At 38.9% G+C, this 21,353-nt stretch overlaps 1 protein-coding gene across 1 annotated transcript in view; it reads left to right on the top strand.

Moving 5' to 3' along the window:
* The first annotated feature begins 2,867 nt into the window (after window positions 1-2,867).
* Window positions 2,868-21,353, top strand: part of FRYL (FRY like transcription coactivator) — a 916,813-nt gene continuing 898,327 nt past the window's right edge. Inside the window, exon 1 of the mRNA XM_053703981.1 lies at window positions 2,868-3,072. The gene's annotated coding sequence lies outside the window, so the exon portion shown is untranslated. The remainder of the gene's footprint in view (window positions 3,073-21,353) is intronic.

Raw genomic sequence — 21,353 nt, forward strand, 5'->3', positions numbered from 1 at the left:
CCGCCTGCTCAGAGCAGGTGGACAAGTTATGGAGCAGCGGTCTTTGAGACCGCTGCTTCATAACTGCTGTTTCTGGTGAGCCTGCAGGCTCGCCAGAAACACGGGGCATCAAGCTCCATTCGGAGCTTGATAGATAGGCCCTAAGTGCTATTGCATTGTCTTGTTATCTTGCATTTGTTGATTATGAAAATCTACTGTGTTGACTGATCCTTTAACCATACTCCAAAACGGACAAGTATAATGTACTAGTTTGATTAACAAAAAACATTTAAAAGTTTATAACACTCTTCTGTGACTGTATTTTGTAAATTTAAAGTGTAGTAAAAAACAAAAGCTATTAAAGTTCACGTTTAAATAAAGAATAACTGTTTATTATTCATAAGCCTGCATAGTCACAGTAACTCAAAATAACAGTCACCTGAGCCCTGACCTTGCTTACAGAGACAGCAAAGCAATGAGAGGCAGGGCAAGGGCAGGCCCTGCATTATGCACAAATAATATTGCTGGCATCTGTATAGGGCTAATACCTCCCAACATTTGTGGCTATGTATTAGGGACTCAGGAGGATGAGGGGGCCATCATTTTTTTGTAGGTGGCGCTTTGTCAGAAGGGGTGGGGTCATGGTTGGATGGTAGATGGGATTATTGATGTGTGTGGTCAGTCGGGTGTGTCTTTTTTTTTGGGGTGTATTTGGATGGGATTGTGGGTGTGTTTGGTCAGTTGGTAGGTGTGTCTAGGTGTTTGTGGGTGTATCTATGCGGGATGTGGGTGAGTCTTAGGAAAATTCTGCAAATAGGGACATATGGCTGTCTCAGAGGGACGCAGAACAGAGCTCAGAATCAGGGATTGTCCCTCTCTAATACAAACAGTTGGGAGGTCTGCCCTGCAACAGACCCCTCTCTGCATCTGGCTGCAGCCCACTGGGTAAATGCCCTGTATGCCCTATGCTGAACATGGGCCTGGAGCTAAAGCAGCTGCATAGCTGCTTTTAGGAATAGCTATAATAAAGGGGGTCTCAATGAGGGAATTTTACTGGCTTCTTTTAACAGCAACAATAGCAGAAATACCATTATTATGTAATAGAAGATCCCATGGGAAGTAACAATCAGGGCCGTCTTTAACACAGGGCAAAAGGGGCAGCTGCCCAGGGCCCAGTCTCTGTTGAGTGGCTCAAAAGTCCTAAAAAAATTTTTTTTTTATTTTTTTAATGGTTCAACCAGACTGCTGATGTGACATGGGGAACACACACATTCAGTCCTAATACTGTCACAGTCAAAAGTACTCTGCTTATATTAAAAAAAAAAAAAAAAAAAACTTTTTTAAGGGGAACAGTACCTTGTAGAAAGGTGTCAGTGGGAAGAATAAGTGAGTGCACACACGCCCCTCCCCATGCAGCATTGTCTAGTGCAGGGTGAGAGGGAACTTGTTCCTAGCAAAGAAGTGTTGATGTGGCTGATGTATAGTGTCATGCTGATACTTCACACATTAATGTAAGGTTTATTGTTATAGTTTTTGTTTTCTCTCTGTCTCAGATTTTACAACTTCCCATAGTAGTTCTGTTGTTCCAGTCAGTAAACTTATATTTGTCTGCACCTCCATGCTTCCTCCTCAGTCTTTACCTTGCTTTGCTCCTGTTGGCTGCCCTAAATCTCTTTAACCAGCTAACCTCACACCAGAATCACATTCAAAATAATATTAAATGAATCCACAGTGGAGGAATTTATATATTTATTTACGTATTAGTACTGCATGTCCAGTTTCACATTGCAATTTATTTCATTTTTTTTTAAAATGATTAGCCCAGCAGTGGATGATCCACTGCTGGACTAATAATTTTTAAAAAATTATAAAATAAATACATTGATTTAGTTGTTTTTTGGGATGTTGGGGTGGAGAGCGAAATTGCATGGGGTGGGGGCATTGCATGGGGTGGGGGCAAGATTTTTTTGCCCAGGGTCCAGTCAATATTAAAGACGGCCCTGGTAACAATTGTTTCTCTTGCTTGGGAACTGACATCAGTTAGCAACATAGCAAGTTAACCCATAGTTTTGTCTGCAACTCATTTTAAAACGTTGCTTTTTAAAAAAAAAAAATATATATATATATATATAAACATTGAGCAATGTATATTAGAACACATGTTCCTTGCAAGCTGCCCATGTACCTTCATTGCTTGCTAGCCAGTCAAACATGTTCATAATTGACTAGCAAACCTCCTAGAGATGCACCTGAGGAGCATAAATGCTGAATAAATCTGCGTTAAAAGGGTTAGTTATACACATGTTTTAGAGATGGTTAGTAAAGCTATGTGGCCTAAGCATAGTGTGCAGTAAAATGTCTTATTCATCACTTCCGCTTATTTTAAATCCGGTATTTACTTTTATTCAGGTTCCTAACCACGCTACAGTACACTACTCACACATGTCCATACTGTATAACATACACAGACGCCTTGGGCATTGTAACTCACTGTGGTTTTTTTTTCTCTTCAAAACTATTTGCATTTGAACCCCTCCCTCCACTAAGGAAGGAAATGAAGTGGGCGGAATAGGGCGGTACCATTTTATGCTGAGCTCACTTGGCACATGCGTAATAGACGTAGTTGGGCCCAGATAAGTGCACATGCGTGTTTTATATGTATTGTAAAGAACATGTATTTGGTTTAAAATAAAAATCGTATGTCTGTTAACCCCCTGATTCCCAATGAGACAATGCACTATAGGCCTCCATAGCAGAAAACTGGTAGATTTAGCCAATACAGGCCTCCGCTACCTTTTCAAGACAGACATCACATCTCACTGTCTCCCCGCCTCTCCTCAGCGACCAATTGTCAGAGAGCGGAGGTTGGCTTGGGGTTGTAACGTCGTGTAGCTAAGGGAAGAGAACCAAGTGATAGCGAGAGACGGAGCTTTTAGAGCGGGCTGTATAGAATCTGTGCACCGGGGACCTATGTTGGATGGAACAACCTTTATTTGGGCTGGGGTTGTATATGTGGGAACGGTTCAGGGACTGCGTTCAGCGATCAGGGACAGACACAGGGAACGGAGCCAGAGCACTGCACTGTCCGGCCCGGTGAGTGCTAAAGGAATCACCGTGTGTCTGTGTGGATAAAGACAATGAGTCGTGTGTGTGATTTAGGAGCCGTAGTGTTTGCACACAGCTTACATCATCAGCATAATAAAAAGATCGGAGAGATGCTGTTCCCAAGAGCTTGCAATCTACCCACGTGACCATTTTGTTTTCACGTCGTTTTTGTAATTTATATTTATAGTATACCACTAACAATTACATCATTAAATAGGGAAGATATAAAACACCAAGTCACTTGCATTCTAATTGCGTTGTAGTTTATGCTAGGTAGATATGTGCTGTATTACATTAACATTAGTGCTCTAAAATTTACAAATTTATACTAATACATTCTAAAATACTATTATCAGCACTATATTCAATCCCCTGATATTTTATTGTTTAATCATTTGTAAGAAAATGTATATTATTCGGTAACATTGAACTATGTGTCACACTAATGTGCAAGACTTGTGCCTACAATACAGTTGTAAATAGATATGAAATGAGCACTGCTTTAATAAATGGGTGGATTGCAAGCTCCAAATACAGTAGATCTTCTGTCCCAATACAACCATAATACAGCAATATTTTGTAGTGTAAAGGTACTGTCTTCTGCATTAGTTTTACTCATACACTTTTTTTTATACAAATGAGAGCGTTTGTTTGTAAAAAGTGTCTCTCCACACATAAACATACTATTATAAGATTAGTAGTAATATAAGATATTGATAAGCTATAATATCAATACACTAGAAAAAGTGTTCCATTGAGATACTTATTTGTACAGTCTAATTGTCACTAGACAAGCAATGTTGCGCTTATTTCATTGGACGCTGAGGCCTGTGTTAGAGAAACATCCAGCTCTTTAATCAGTAGTCTTGGTGTGACCGAGAGACAAAGCAAAAACATTGCTGGCCCCATCTGACAGTTTACAGAGATTATGGGAGGATGGGTAGGGGAAGGAGATTACATTGTCTGGTTTAGGTGTCAGGGGTCAGCATTTCAGTCACCAGTATTGCCTACAAATGGATAAGTGCATATTATTAAACATGCAATCATAATTCTTACAAATGTATAGTCTCTCCACATACAGATATAAAGACTATATGTGATAGGGAAGGATATGTGCATTTGCAGACAAGATGATGTGAGGAAAATTCCACAACCATTTCCAGTGTTGGTTTTGGGAAATTCCCCAAATAAGGCATGTTTGAAAGAGTGTGAGAGTCTGTAGGGCTGTCAGCAGATTGCTGTTTGCGTCTCCCAAAAGTACCTGTGTTAGTTAAGGCAAAGTCATGTCAGCAGACCTTCTTGTAGCATACAGAGCTGGACTGACTCATCTGCTGTGTCTTTGTATTTGCATTCACATAGACTAAATCTGATGGTTACATTTATCCTCTTTGACCTGTCAGTGACCTGTTTTTTTGTTGTTGTTGTGAGTTTGACCCCAAATCCTCTGAATCTGTGTGCTGTCAAGGTGTCTGAATGTCTGACAAACATGCTTTATCAGAGTAGGAAAGAGGCTTTTCTCTCAGGAGGATTACTAGTAAATCTTTACTTTTGTTTTATAATATAATATATACACATGCACAAATATAATGCTGTATCATTATTTTCGTTACCTTGTAACTTTTTATGACTTGTATCACAAATGCCATAGTAATAGTGTTGTCGGAGAGTGTGTGTGTTGTATATTTAAGTCTGGCTTGCTATTTACAGCTAGAGAGGTACCAAACGAATGGATGTCAAATATACTGCGCTGGATGTAACTACAGAGAGAGTCAAAGCCACCGGTATAGAAGATTCCCCTGAGAGTCCTTCTACGAAAGTAATAGCATGCAAGTGAGATAATAAGTGTGAAAACACAAAAACTCTCTGTGCCGGGGTGCTAAAACAGCTAGGTCATTGTAGTGTCTAAGTTCAATATAGAAAGGAGTGAATGATATGTGCAAATATGTAAAAATATATTAAACCATTTATTGTAATCAAATGTAAAAATTTATGAGGCAGAAAAAAAACACAATAAAACATGAATTCAGGTTGCAATATAATATAATTCAATGCCGGAAAATATAAGACTAAAAGGATAAAATATCTGATAAAAACAAATTACAAATGCATTCTATGTACTGCACAACGATCTGAACAGCATGGCCTAATAATGTGTAGAGCCGTAATGTCAGGATAAGTTCATAGATAGAGCGTGACAAATAAGATATAAGATTCAATCCAGAGTCCAAAGTTAAGAGTAAAATGCAAATAAGCAGGTAAAGGAGATAATCCACGATTCCTGTAGTGAGACAGGGAATCCTTGTCACAAGTATGGAAGAAGTTGTAAAATACAGGTATTATTAGGTACTTACACCATAACTTTCATGTGCAGTCCTCTCTCGGTTTTTCCCTTTTAAAGGGTGGCGGACTCTGGGTATACAGCAGACCTCTTACAGCTAGCCCCTCTCTTAGGACTCCTTTCGGAAAGCTTGAACCTTTTACTCTGTGAAATTCTAATGTCCACTATGTTTGCAAGAATCAGATGATCAGATACATTAGGGATGCCCTGGTAGTACAAATATTAGAGCAACGCGTTTTGGCTGATGGCCTTTCTTAAGCTCTGTCAGGATTGTCTCCTTCACCTGCTTACTTGCCTTTTACTCTTATCTTTGGACCCTGGATTGAATCTTATACCTTATTTGCCACGCTCTATGAACTTATTGTTTGATCTTTGGACTTATCCTGACGTTACGGAGCGTGGCAAATAAGTGTATCTGATCATCTGATCCTTGCGACCATAGTGGACGTTAGAATTTCACAGAGTGGAAGGTTCCAGCTTTCCGAAAGGAGTCCTAAGAGAGGTGCTAGCCGTAAGAGGTCTGCTGTATACCCAGAGTCTGCCACCCTCAAAAAGGGAAAAACCGAGAGAGGACTGCACATGAAAGTTATAGTGTAAGTACCTAATAACACCTGTATTTTACAACTTCTTCCATACTTGTGACAAGGATTCCCTGTCTCACTACAGGAATCGTGGATTGTCTCCTTCACTTGCTTATTTGCCTTTTACTCTTATCTTTGGACCCCAGATTTAATCTTATACCTTATTTGCCACACTCTATCTATGAACTTATCCTGATGTTACGGATCTACACATTATTAGGCCCTGCTGTTTAGATTGGTGTGCAGTAGTACATATGCATTTGTAATTTGTTTTTATCAGATATTTTATTCTTTTAGTCTTTGCCAGCATTGTATTATATTATATTGCAACATGAATTCATGTTTTATTGTGTTTTTTTCTCTGCCTTATTTATTTTTGAATTAGATTACAATAAATTGTTTAATATATTTTTACATATTTGCACATATCCTTCACTATTTTCTATATTGAACTTAGACACTACAGTGACCTAGCTGTTTTAGCGCCCCAGCACAGAGATTTTTTGTGTTGTCACACTTGTCTCACTTGCATGCTATTGCTATTTACAGTTCCAACTTATCCCAAATGTATTAATTCGGGTTGAGGTCAGAGCTCTGTGAAGGCCACTCTTAATTCCTCCACACCAAATTCGTCCATGTCTTCACGGACCTTGCGTTTTGCACAGGGGCACTGTCATGCTGAAACAGGGAAAGGCTTTCTCTAAACTGTTGGCACAAAGTTAGAAGCCCCAAATTGTCTAAAATTAATTTGTATCTTGTAGCATTAAGATACTTAACTGGAACTAAGGGGCATGCCCATACCCTGAATAATAAGCCCCAGACCATTATCTCTCCTCCACCAAACTTTACAGTAGGCACTAGTCATTCCAAGAGTGACGTTCTCCTGGCATCTGCCACATTCATGTTCTTCCATTAGAGTGCCAGATAGTGAAGCGTGATTCATCACTCCAAAGAACATGTTTCTACTGATCCTGACTCCAGTGGTGGCGGGCTTTACCTCACTCCACCTGATGTTTTGCATTATGCATGTTGATATGAGGTTTGTCTACAGCTGTTCAACCGTGGAAACCCATTTAATGAAGCTCCCAACACACAGTTCTTGTGCTGATGTTACTTCCAGAGTCAGTTTGGAACTCTGTAGTGAGTGATGCAACAGATGATAGGCTATTTTTTAGATGCTACGAGCTTCAGTACTTGGCAGCCCCGCTCTGCGAGTTTGCATGGTTAACCACTTTTGTGGCTGGGCTGTTGATGCTCTTAGATTCTTCCACTTCTCAATCCATTGCATTTATACATCTAGTAGGACAGAAATTTCACAAACTGACTTGTGTCAAAGGTGGCATCCTGAGGCATTGTTTAAAGTCACTGGGCTCTCCAGTACAGCCCATTGTACTGCTAATGTTTCGGTGTGGCTGAAACACCTGAACTTAATAATTAGTAGGGATGTCCACATACTTTTGGCCATATATAATGTTTGAATGCGAGTCAGTGATTAGCTGAAGTCTGTCATGGGATACAGGGGGCAGGAAAATGAAAGGAAATTTGTCAGAAAAAACTTCCCTCTGCTTGTTTAAAATTTAAATTAAGCTTCATTACATTGTCTCTTTATTATGCATTTGTTGATTAAGCACTTCTGCTGTATTTAATGGTCCTTAAAACACATTGTTAGTCTGATAGAGCCAAATATGTTGCTGCTCCTGATCAGCACAAAAACGTGTGAGCCAATCAGAAGTGAATGACATATTAATGTAGCTGTCAGTCAGTGACTGTGTACTGTTAGGATTAGTTTGTAAGTGGGAAATTTACTGAATGTATAACTCTTTTGGAGGGATTATACTCGGTTACATACAAGCATTTTTGCATCAATAAAATGCTGTGGCACGTTGGAATATTTTATTATTGTACTTTAATGTTCTTTTAAGTCTTCAAAATGCTTTGCTGAATCTGGGAACATTGTTTTTTTTCTGCTCATGTATAGCTTTAAAAATGTACATTTTATGAAACAGACTAATACACACTCACACCTTCAGACATCAAATACACCCAAAGTATTAAGAGCTGTCAAATGGATCATTAAAGGGCTGGGCCTTACTGAATGAAACAGAAGTTGGAAGTCACCAGATTTGTTTTAGAAGAATTAAAATGAGAAATCTATTTTTTATCCTTTGTTCCTTATGAAATAAATTTGTCATGGTGGATCTTTATAGAATTATTTAATGAGCATTATTCAAACAAACTGACACCAGTGCTGTCGAAAATGGCTTATTTTAACTTGAGCATTACATTTTACATCATCTAATTTCTTTAAAGTGAAGGTCAATTTCACGCAACTGCCCACGGCATTTTATAAACTTTGCAAAATAAGGGTGATCAAATTTTATTATGAAGATTCTTAAAAGAACGAATCCTTGTTTCCCCCCGGGCCGTGACGTTTATGCAAAGGGTCTGAACGCCCCGGGGGAAAAAAGGATTCGTTCTTTCATCTGTCAGTCAGTTTGACAAAATGCCGGGCGGGAGAGATGCGATTATCGTCGGAGCGCTCAAAAGGTAAACATTTAAAAAAATAATGAAATATAAAAAATTTGATGAATTAAACCCACCATCGTTTTGCAAAGTTTATCCAATGCCATGGGGCAGTTGTGTGAAGTTGACCTTCACTTGAAGCATTTTTATTAATGTGCCTGGTTACTGATCCAAGCTCCTCAATCCTTTTTCTAACCAGTATCTAATTTAGATATCTTATCCACAAAATTTAACTAATTTCATCTGTTAGCAGGGCTTATAAACACAATATTCAGTGCATCAGGAGGTGCCTGATTTGGAGCTTTTAGATTTGTGATATACACATCTAGTTGCAGCCTTTTCAGATATAGAAATATTTATATTCCTATATTACTTTAAAGGACCTTTAGACACTAGAATTGCACAATAAAAAAACAATACAAGAACTCTTATTCTTAATTCCAACACAGCAGTAGATTTTTTTTTTTTTTTTTTTTTGACAAATTTCAAAATCCTTCAGTTTTCCTTCCCCATATATCATGTGAACTCATGCTTAGTAGGAGCTGTTGTCTCAAAGTATGCACATAAAAATTGCAATATGATCATGGTAGTAAATAGGACAGATTTTTTATTGTATGCTCTGTGTCTAAATCATAAGTTTAATTTTTACATTTGTTCCCATAAGCAAATTTCTTAAATGTACATAAACCCTTATTATTTTCTTTTAATGATTTAGATAGAACATACAATTTTAAGCAACTTTCTAATTTACTTCTTTTATCAAATGTTCCTTGTTTTCTTGTTATCCTTTTGTTAGTTTAGGAGCGTGTACGTGTCTTCAGTACCATGGGCTCAATCTATCATCCACGGGCGGACAGGGATATTATATATATATATATATATATATATATATATATATATATATATATATATATATAATTTCTGACTGCAAGTTAACTTGTGCAAACTTGCAGTTGAAGGGGAGGGAGAGGCTTGATTAATCGAGCCTATATCGCAGCAGTAATGTAGTACATTAGCAGGAGCACTTGAGGGCAGCACTATTTCCTGTCATGTACTGCTGCAGACATGTGCATGTTACCTGTTTGTTTTTGCAGATATGATAAACGACCCTGTTAAAAACGCTATTTGTTTTGCAGTTATACCTGTTCGATCTTGTGTGTTTAAAATATAACAAGCATCCTGCTATGCTACTGAATACTTTTCATGCCTAATAAACAGCAACTAATTTGATTTTGTTCATTTTTAATGTTTCCCACTGGTGCTCTCCACCCTTTATTTTGTGATATTTATTGTTTTTCCATTAGTTTACCACTTGATTATTTTTGGGTTTCACAAACTCCTAAACATTGGGGAGGCAGTAATAATTGTGAGATTGTTTAGAGAATATGTTTATTACTCTAAAATTAGAAGCCAGAAATACAATTCTAGGGTCTGTGGCCTCCTAGATTGGAAATAGTCAACGGAACAAAAGGCGGTAGGCAGGTACTACTCCAAGCGTGTGTGAATTTAAAAATACAAATTTATTGATTCATTAAAAGAATGAACAGACATGGCAGCAATAGAGCAGGAAGTCTGACATGTTTCGCACCTCACAGGAAATAGTCAACCCCTGGTCTGGTTTTGAATTTATAATATGCTGTACTGTGGAGAAGAGATCTCACATAGCTTCTTTTTCTTTTACAAAGTTCATGAACCAGTTGTTGTTGTTTTCCTGTATTGCACAGGCATATAATGTTTACCACAGCTCATCTCTTCCTTTTCTTGCTAACACTCCTGCCTCACCTCTCAGCCTTTGTGCACTGCTCTCGCTTCCTGTGTGACAACAACCCTCCCAGGCTTTGAAAGCAAAAGCGAATATGATAAAAATAAGTGATTAATAACAAACGGCCAGATTTGGTTGTGTGCATATTTATAAAATACAAATCTCCTTAAGTTGCCTCATGATCTTGGGTGAGCTGTGTGAAATACTAGGTTCATTTGCTTTACAGACCAAATGATGATATAGGTCTGAAGAATCAGCTGTAGTTGGCCCTGTGTGTGTTTGTACTTGCACATAGACGTCTGCTTGCAGGGCTGTAGTTTGTGGGCGAGAATTCCTGTAATATGTGGCCTCCTGCTGTGTATACCCTCATTGTTGTCAGGTTCTCTCGTCCTGACAACAGCCTTTCAGCTGTTGCAGATCTCTGACAAAAGCACTGGATCGTTTTCTGTGTAGATGCGTGTGGAACACATGAAATCCCTATTGTATTGATCAGTTTAGTAGAATTTTCTTAGTTTAGATGATGTTTATATGTAACACTTTACTGAACCATTTAAATCAACACTATTCCATGCACATATTTGATCCTTTGTTCCATAGCAATGGTGAGAGAATTTCTTGCATTTTCTTATAAATGCCTGCTGTTAAGTCGGATTATTTTGAATTCTGCTTATTAAATGCAGGTTATCTCATTTTAAATGACGATTTATCGAACAGAATCAGCATACTCTTTGTTTTAATTACACTTTTGCTGAAAGGGACAGTGTAATTGCACCCCCCCCCCTTTAATATGACTTTGTTTATACCAACTGCATAGCTCAAATGTATTGGAAACATCAACCTAATAAATGGACTGCACTTTCAGGGAGAGCAGATATCAATAGTTTATCTCTATATATTTACACAAAATCCTATCTCTGTATACATGGTGAGACCAAAAAAACTATGTCAGATGAACATTTTATCTCTGTTCCACCCCAAATGAAAGTCTAATTTATTCTTGTTTACATAGCCTTTCTACAACCTGTACTTACATATTGTATTATACAGCATAGGTGGGGGTACAATTGGGAAAGCAGCTATTTCAAATTACACGTAAAGGAGTTATTTGTAAACCATTCAATAAACTGCAACAAGTAAAATTGATCATTGGGAACACATTCAAGGGGAGAAAATAAAACACAGCACACTGTCTTTTAATGCTGGGGTTTAAAGGAAGTTGATTAGTTCCTCTTACACAGAGGTGTATTTACACTGTGCATGTACTGAAATAAAAGCTGTTTGGGTTGCAGCAGACCAGTTTTTATAATGCAGAGGAAAACTGTTCATTTCCCCATTTCATCTTGGCATTTCATTTGGGTTCCCTATATAAGGCGTTAAGTGGCCAGTTAGAGTCCAAATGTGTCTTTATCAAAAGATCTGCATTAAATTCCTGTTGTTAAGTGACACACAACTTGAAGCATGCTTTTTCCCTTTCCAGCCCAGTATGTAAATGGTGTTTAAAGGGACAGTATACACTCATTTTCATATAACTGCATGTAATAGACACTACTATAAAGAATAAGATGCACAGATACTGATATAAAAATCCAGTATAAAATGGTTTAAAAACGTACTTGGAAACTTTCAGTTCAGCTCTGTTGAAAAGGCAGTTGGAAAGCCCACTGCAAGTGGGAAATAAGACACTCCCCCCTCCCGCTTCTTTTGCATATGAAAAGACCCTTTACACAAACAGGAGCAAGCTGGAGAAGGTAGCTGACGGTATTCAAATAAAACTTTGGGGCTTGGTTAGGAGTCTGAAAATCAGAGCAATGTTATTTAGAAATAAGCAAAATTATACATTTAAAAAAACCCCAAAAAAGCAACTTTATGGGCTTCATAAATAGATCATCTACAAAACATTTATGCAAAGAAAAAATGAGTGTATAATGGTCCTTTAAGCATATAGATACAGCTGCTTTTAAAGTAATAGCTTGATGAAAATGACTCAGCCCATTTGCATTGTCTTTACAGTTACACAGATTACGCATAGCTTTGCCATTGGTTTATTTAATCAACGGAATGGTCATAGTTAATAGCAAAACAAATTGTTGTCTGTATGATTTGATACCCTCTTTATCATATCACACCATAGAAACACCAATTTGTTTGGCTGGCTATTGATTCTACTGACCTATAAGTAGGGCTTGACAAACCCAGGAGTCCTAGAGTTTTACCCCTGGCTTCTAACTTTGGGTTATTCTCCATATATCTATGTACAAATACCACTGCCTGCCTCCTAAATATTCTTACTGGCTCTTAAAATTTAAACAGATATGTTGACCCCCTGCTATAAGAGATAAAAGTACTATACAGTCCTCTTTATTGGTTAGGAGCTAAATATATGTCTCCATGGTACTGGTAGCCCATCCCTGTTTCATCACCTTGAGTTTAGAGTGGATGTTCACCACATTGAGCTTGATTTATCAAGCCTTGAGAACCTGCAGTCAGTATTTATCAATCAGCTATCATCAGACTGCTGCTTCCTACCCTTTTCTCCACCTCTTAGATAACAAATTTTAATCTCCATGGTCTTGTCCGACCGAGGCGATTGACAGCTTGGCTGTGTGCGGGCAGGAGGTGATATTGCACACAAGTGCAAAATAGTGCTTGCGTGCAATGGTAAATTCCGGTAGTGTATTGCTGCCCGCCAGAGGAGAACTGGGGGGGACAGGGACGAGTATGTATGCCCCTGTCCTTCCTCACGTGATAATTTGAGCATACATTTTACTACTATTACATAATTTGCTTAGCTCTCAAGGTATCCTGTGCTTTGGATATCCTTTATAAATAACAGAAAATGTTCTAATGTTGCAAATAATTACACTGTTTCTACCCGGTTTTCCATCAGAATTTGCTACCTTGTCAGAATCTGCTACCTCTACTGCGCATGCTCTGTATTATGTAATCACACTCCACATATGTTTAAAAAGGAATTTTGCTACGGCTATGAAATGCGCGTATGAGCTGTTGAAATTGATTGTGACAATACTGTAAAACAAATAAGTCCATATAAAAATTATGTGTATATAAAATATATTTCTCCAACATTGGTGTGTCCGGTCCACGGCGTCATCCATAACTTGTGGGAATATTCTCTTCCCCAACATGAAATGGCAAAGAGCACAGCAAAAGCTGTCCATATAGTCCCTCCTAGGCTCCGCCCACCCCAGTCATTCTCTGTGCCGCTGAACAAGCAGCATCTCCACGGAGATGGTGAAGAGTATGTGGTGATTAGTTGTAGTTTTTTATTCTACTATCAAGAGTTTGTTATTTTAAAATAGTGCTGGTATGTACTATTTACTCTGAAACAGAAAAAGATGAAGAGTTCTGTTTGTGAGAGGAAGATGATTTTAGCAGCAGTAACTAAAATCATTTGCTGTTTCCACATAGGACTGTTGAGATGAGATAACTTCAGTTGGGGGAAACAGTTGGCAGACTTTTCTGCTTAAGGTATGACTAGCCATATTTCTAACAAGACTGTGTAATGCTGGAAGGCTGTCATTTCCCCTCATGGGGACCGGTAAGCCATTTTCTTAGTCTCAAACAGAATAAAGGGCTTAATATGGGCTATAAAACTGGTAGACACTTTTATGGGCTAGATCGATTGTTTTATTTGGGCATTTTATACAGCTTTATGTTGAAATTCACACTTTATAATGCAGCGTGGTTCTGGTTCGAGGAACTAGAAAAGTCGCTCAGTAGAGAGACTCCGTATGAGGAGGTTATGGACAGAATTCACGCACTTAAGTTAGCTAATTCCTTTATTTTAGATGCCGCTTTGCAGTTAGCAAGATTAGCGGCGAAAAATTCAGGGTTTGCAATTGTGGCGCGCAGAGCGCTCTGGCTAAAGTCTTGGTCAGCGGATGTATCTTCCAAGACAAAATTGCTTAATATCCCTTTCAAGGGTAAAACCCTTTTTGGGCCAGAATTGAAAGAGATTATCTCAGACATCACTGGGGGTAAGGGCCACGCCCTTCCACAAGATAGGCCTTTCAAGGCCAAGAATAAGTCTAATTTTCGTTCCTTTCGCAATTTCAGGAACGGACCGGCCTCCAACTCTGCAGCCTCTAGACAAGAGGGTAATGCTTCACAAACCAAACCAGCTTGGAAACCGATGCAAGGCTGGAACAAGGGTAATCAGGCCAAGAAGCCTGCTGCTGCTACCAAAACAGCATGAAGGAGTAGCCCCCGATCCGGGACCGGATCTAGTTGGGGGCAGACTCTCTCTCTTTGCTCAGGCTTGGGCAAGAGATGTTCAGGACCCCTGGGCACTAGAAATAGTTTCTCAGGGTTATCTTCTGGAATTCAAGGAACTACCCCCAAGGGGAAGGTTCCACATGTCTCACTTATCTTCAAACCAAATAAAGAGACAGGCATTCTTACATTGTGTAGAAGACCTGTTAAAAATGGGTGTGATACACCCAGTTCCAATCGTGGAACAAGGAATGGGTTTTTACTCAAATCTGTTTGTAGTTCCCAAAAAAGAGGGAACTTTCAGACCAATTCTGGATTTAAAGATCCTAAACAAATTTCTCAGAGTGCCATCGTTCAAAATGGAAACTATACGAACGATTTTACCTACAATCCAGGAGGGTCAATTTATGACTACCGTGGATCTAAAGGATGCATATCTACATATTCCTATCCACAAAGATCATCATCAGTTCCTAAGGTTCACCTTTCTGGACAAACATTACCAGTTTGTGGCTCTCCCATTCGGGCTAGCCACTGCTCCAAGGATTTTCACAAAGGTACTCGGGTCCCTTCTAGCGGTTCTAAGACCAAGGGGCATTGCAGTGGCACCTTACTTGGACGACATTCTGATACAAGCGTCGTCTCTTTCAAAGGCAAAGGCTCACACAGACATCGTTCTGGCCTTTCTTAGATCTCACGGATGGAAAGTGAACATAGAAAAAAGTTCCCTGTCTCCGTCGACAAGAGTTCCTTTCTTGGGGACAATAATAGATTCTTTAGAAATTAAGATTTTCCTGACAGATGTCAGAAAGTCAAAACTTCTAAACGCTTGTCAAGTTCTTCACTCTGTTCCACGACCTTCCATAACTCAGTGCATGGAAGTAGTAGGGTTGATGGTTGCAGCAATGGACAAATTTTGCGCGAATTCATCTAAGACCATTACAACTGTGCATGCTGAAACAGTGGAATGGGGACTATACAGACTTGTCTCCAGTGATTCAAGCAGATCAGAAGACCAGAGACTCACTCCGTTGGTGGCTAACCCAGGATCACCTGTCCCAGGGAATGAGCTTCCGCAGACCAGAGTGGGTCATCGTCACGACCGACGCCAGTCTAGTGGGCTGGGGCGCGGTCTGGGACTCCCTGAAAGCTCAGGGGCTATGGTCTGGGGAAGAGTCTCTTCTCCCGATAAACATTCTGGAACTGAGAGCGATATTCAATACTCTCAGGGCTTGGCCTCAACTAGCAAAGGCCAGATTCATAAGATTCCAATCAGACAACATGACGACTGTTGCTTAAATCAACCATCAGGGGGGAACAAGGAGTTCCCTGGCAATGAGAGAAGTGACCAAAATCATAAAATGGGCGGAGGATCACTCCTGCCACCTATCTGCGATCCACATCCCAGGAGTGGAAAACTGGGAGGGGGATTATCTGAGTCGTCAGACATTCCATCCGGGGGAGTGGGAACTCCACCCGGAGATACTTGCCCAGTTGACTCAATTATGGGGCATTCCAGACATGGATCTGATGGCGTCTCGTCAGAACTTCAAGGTTCCTTGCTACGGGTCCAGATCCAGGGATCCCAAGGCGACTCTAGTGGATGCATTAGTAGCGCCTTGGACCTTCAACCTAGCTTATGTGTTTCCACCGTTTGCTCTCATTCCCAGGCTGGTAGCCAGGATCAAGCAGGAGAGGGCCTCGGTGATCTTGATAGCTTCTGCGTGGCCACGCAGGACTTGGTATGCAGACCTGGTGAATATGTCATCGGCTCCACCAAGGAAGCTACCTTTGAGACAGGATCTTCTAGTACAAGGTCCATTCGAACATCCAAATCTAGTTTCCCTCCAGCTAACGGCTTGGAAATTGAACGCTTGATTTTATCTAAGCGTGGGTTTTCGGATTCTGTAATAGATACTCTGGTACAAGCCAGAAAACCTGTAACTAGAAAAATTTACCATAAAATATGGAAAAGATATATCTTGGTGTGAATCCAAGGGATTCTCATGGAGTAAGATTAAAATTCCTAGGATCCTAGGTTTGGATAGGTTTGGATAAAGGATTATCAGCGAGTTCTCTAAAGGGACAGATTTCTGCTTTATCTGTCTTGTTACACAAACGACTGGCAGCTGTTCCTGATGTTCAAGCTTTTGTTCAGGCTTTGGTCAGGATCAAGCCTGTTTACAGACCTTTGACTCCTCCCTGGAGTCTGAATTTAGTTCCTTCAGTTCTTCAAGGGGTTCCGTTTGAACCTCTACATTCAATAGATATCAAGATGTTATCTTGGAAAGTTCTGTTTTTGGTTGCTATTTCTTCTGCTAGAAGAGTTTCTGAGTTATCTGCTCTGCAGTGTAATCCGCCCTATCTGGTGTTCCATTCAGATAAGGTTGTTTTGCGTACTAAACCTGGTTTCCTTCCAAAGGTTGTTTCCAACAAGAATATTAACCAGGAAATAGTTGTGCCTTCTTTGTGTCCGAATCCAGTTTCAAAGAAGGAACGTTTGTTACACAATTTAGATGTAGTTCGTGCTTTAAAGTTCTATTTAGAAGCAACGAAGGATTTCAGACAAACGTCTTCTCTGTTTGTCGTTTATTCTGGCAAGAGGAGAGGTCAAAAAGCTACTGCTACCTCTCTTTCCTTTTGGCTAAAAAGCATCATCTGACGGCAGCCTCCTGAACGCATCACAGCTCACTCTACTAGGGCTGTGGCTTCCTCATGGGCCTTCAAGAACGAGGCTTCTGTTGATCAGATATGTAAGGCAGCGACTTGGTCTTCCCTGCACATTTTTGCCAAATTCTACAAATTTGATACTTTTGCTTCTTCGGAGGCTATTTTTGGGAGAAAGGTTTTGCAAGCCGTGGTGCCTTCTGTTTAGGTAACCTGATTGGCTCCCTCCCTTCATCCGTGTCCTAAAGCTTTGGTATTGGTTCCCACAAGTTATGGATGACGCCGTGGACCGGACACACCAATGTTGGAGAAAACAGAATTTATGCTTACCTGATAAATTACTTTCTCCAACGGTGTGTCCGGTCCACGGCCCGCCCTGGTTTTTTAATCAGGTTTGATGAATTTTTTTCTTTAACTACAGTCACCACGGCACCTTATGGTTTCTCCTGTTTTTTCTCCTGTGCGTCGGTCGAATGACTGGGGTGGGCGGAGCCTAGGAGGGACTATATGGACAGCTTTTGCTGTGCTCTTTGCCATTTCCTGTTGGGGAAGAGAATATTCCCACAAGTTATGGATGACGCCGTGGACCGGACACACCGTTGGAGAAAGTAATTTATCAGGTAAGCATAAATTCTGTTATATGTATGTATATATTTATATGTGTGTGTATATGTGTGTGTATATATATATATATATATATATATATATATATGTATGTGTATATATATATATATATATATAAGCAGAGTAGTCATGCTGAAACTGCTGAAGTCAAGCAAATCTCTGTTTATGAGGATAGTCCTTCAGTACATATGAAACGCCTGACGCGTTTCGTGCATGCGTACATGCGCTACTTCGGAGGCTAATTAGAATAGAGGTGTGCAGAGTTATATACATGGAGACCAATCATAAACAATTTAACATAGTAACAAAGTAGCAAAGTGTCAATTGAGTGGATCCATGCGTATGGAGAACACAATAGGAGAAAAGACAGAGTACTATATCGCTACATATAGCAGATAATCTCAAAAGTGTTAAACTCCATATGGAGGGGTACAAAAAATAAGTTGAGTACTTTAATATACGCGCAATTATAGCCCAATGCATCAAATAAGCATAAAATGCATGGGACAATACCTATTCGATCAAAACTTAGAAAAAGAAAAGAAAAAATTCCATAAAATAAATATAAATGCTAAAAAAAAAATCATATTTTATTTATATTGTTGCTATAAACTTTCTATTTTACTTATATTATCATTTTTTCTTTGTTCTCTTGGTATCTTTTGTTTAAAAGCAGGGATGTATGCTTACAAGCCGGCCCATTTCTGGAGCAGTATAAGGCAGCACTATTTCCTGCCAGATTTCTAGCTAGGTATTCCTTTAACAAAAAACTATCATGGGAATGAAGAAATATTTTTAATCAAAGTAAATTGGAAACTTGTTTTTAAATGGTATGCTCTGAAACACAAAATAATGTTTTTGGGTGTCATACCCCTTTACATTACAGGAAAGTTGGATAAAATAAATAATGTTAGTATATTGCAAAGTTTTTTTATTACATATAAGCATTCTATATTACTTTAAAGGGATAGTCTAGTCAAAATTATACTTCCATGATTCAAATAGAGAATGCAATTTTAAGTAACGTTCTAATTCACCAATCAGTAAACGCTACCCAGTGCTGAACCAAAATTTGGCATTCTTGCTTTTCTTCAAATAAAGATAGCAAGAGAATAAAGAAAATATAAGAGTAAATTAGAAAGTTGCTTAAAGTTGCATGCTCTGTCTGAATCATGAAAGTTTAATTTTGACAAGACTATCCCTTTTAACTGTTATTCTCTCTGATTGTCAAACCCATCTTCTTTCTTTTTTTTTAAAAACTTTGTGCAATACTCTAGTATCACACTTGTATGAGCCAAACAAGTGTATTTGTATGTACCAGAATGTATAGAAATCCAAAAAGTTCTGAAATACAATTCTAGGAGCCGCGGTACCCAGTATCAAAGAAATAGTAACCAGAGCTCCTCGTTGTGTTTGTTTTTTTTTTTTTTAAATAAAGATTTTTATTTGTAAGCTGTAGATTGGTTGTTGCAAGATATCTGAATATAGTTTTATTTTGCTAATTAGTGGAGAAGAGCAAAAACTGTTTGAGGTTATGAAAACGCATTACCTTTACTCAATATAACACTAGTACTCATATTTACAGGATATTCAGTATGTTGGTAAATTCTATCAGTAATGAAATACACAATTTCTATAACATGGATTGTAAGTACCTTTAAAGGGAAACTCAAGTCAAAATTAAACTCTCATGATTCAGATAGCGCCTGCAATTTTAAACAACTTTCCAATTTACTTCCATTAACAAAGTGTTGTTTACACTTTTTGAGTCACCAGCTACTAATGAGCATGTGCAAGAATTCACAGAATATATGCATTTGTGATTGGCTGATGGCTGTCACATGATACAGGAGGGGAGTGGAAATAGACATACATTTGTCATAAAAAAAATATGTCCCTAATAGCTTTATCAGATGGACAACTGCAAAACAATGTATTTCCTTCTAAATATGAGGGGAGTCCACAGCTTCATTCCTTACTTGTGGGAAATAAAGAACCTTGCCACCAGGAGGCAAAGACACCCCAGCCAAAGGCTTAAAGGGACACTCAAGTCACAATTAAACTTCATTATTCAGATACAGCATGCAATTTTAAACAACTTTCCAATTTACTTCCATTAATAAAATGTGCAGTCTTTTTATATTTAAACTTTTTGAGTCACCAACTCCTACTGAGCATGTGCAAGAATTCACAGCATATACGTATATGCATTTGTAATTGGCTAATGACTGTCACATGATACAGGGGGAGTGGAAATAGACATAACTTTGCAATTTATTTAACAAAAATCTACTACTCATTTGAAGTTCAGACTAAGTGCTATTGCATTGTCTTCTTATTATGCAAATCTACAGTGTTGACTGGTCCTTTAAATACCTCCCCCACTTCCCTCATCTCCCAGTCATTCTTTGCCTTTCGTCACAGGAGGTTGGCAGAGAAGTGTCAGAAGATTTCGGAGTAGTTCCTTATGGAGAGTAGTACCCTTCGAGTTGGGACTGGAGTTTTAAATAGTCTTGTTAGCCTCTCAGTGAGAGCATTGATGAAAGTTAGAGTTTGGAGATGCAGGGAGAGTCTGTCTGCGAACCCATCCAGACTCCTATTAACAGCTCCTTGAACAATCGGCGTTTACGAGTTTCCCTGCCTGCTTTCTTCATTCAAGTCCATGTCCGAAGCGCTGCTACAATCTGTCAAACTTGAAGGACCGTGTCCCTGTTCCACGGCATAGATTCCGGTAAGATCGTTTCATTATTTTACACACATGTCAACGATAGAAGACGGGGTCACAGTGGGGACTCCTTTATCTTTATGGAATCAAGGGTTAATATCTCCTGAGGGGAATTATTGAACAGTGGGGGGCCCCAAGGCAGAACATGCAGTGATCTGAGATGTCATCGCAGAAAATGCAGCATGTCTGCAGAAAGAACAGGACACATGCAGGAACTGTTACTGCTTTAACTTTGCAGTGCTGCTGCACAGCAAGCTGTTCTTTTCAAACAGTGCTTTGCTCTGGCTGCACTGTGTAAGTTTTAGTTAACACAGTACATCCACCGCAAATATGCAGTTTTGACTAGCTCTCAGATTTTTTTCAAACCCGCCCCTAGCCTTTCCCAGTATGTAAGACATTCTTATGATCAATGCACCTTTTTTATTACTACATTTCTATGTTAGAAAATTAATCAAATTTATTCGACATTTTACAATTTATTTTTTTGTCTGCAGCTAATCTGCAATCTGATTTTTCAACTGCTGCACTATATTATAAAACTTTTAAAATTGCTTTATTCTCCAATTAATCAACACTGATGTTTTTAGTGCAACCACCTAATTTAAAATTATTTTATTTAAAAAATAGCCTGCAGACAATTTTTCACTAAAAAAAATCTCATCGCAGAAAATGAAAAAAAGTTCTGCCTCTGGGGTGGGGTTTTTTAATCATATTTGTTATGGGATTTCGACTGCTTATGTGTAAGAACGTTTGGGGTCTTAGGCTGATACGGAATCTACAGGTTATTTTCATTTTGAGAGCTGAACAGTTTCTTTC

The sequence above is a fragment of the Bombina bombina genome, chromosome 2, assembly GCF_027579735.1.
Source record: "Bombina bombina isolate aBomBom1 chromosome 2, aBomBom1.pri, whole genome shotgun sequence".
NCBI classification, from domain to species: domain Eukaryota; kingdom Metazoa; phylum Chordata; class Amphibia; order Anura; family Bombinatoridae; genus Bombina; species Bombina bombina.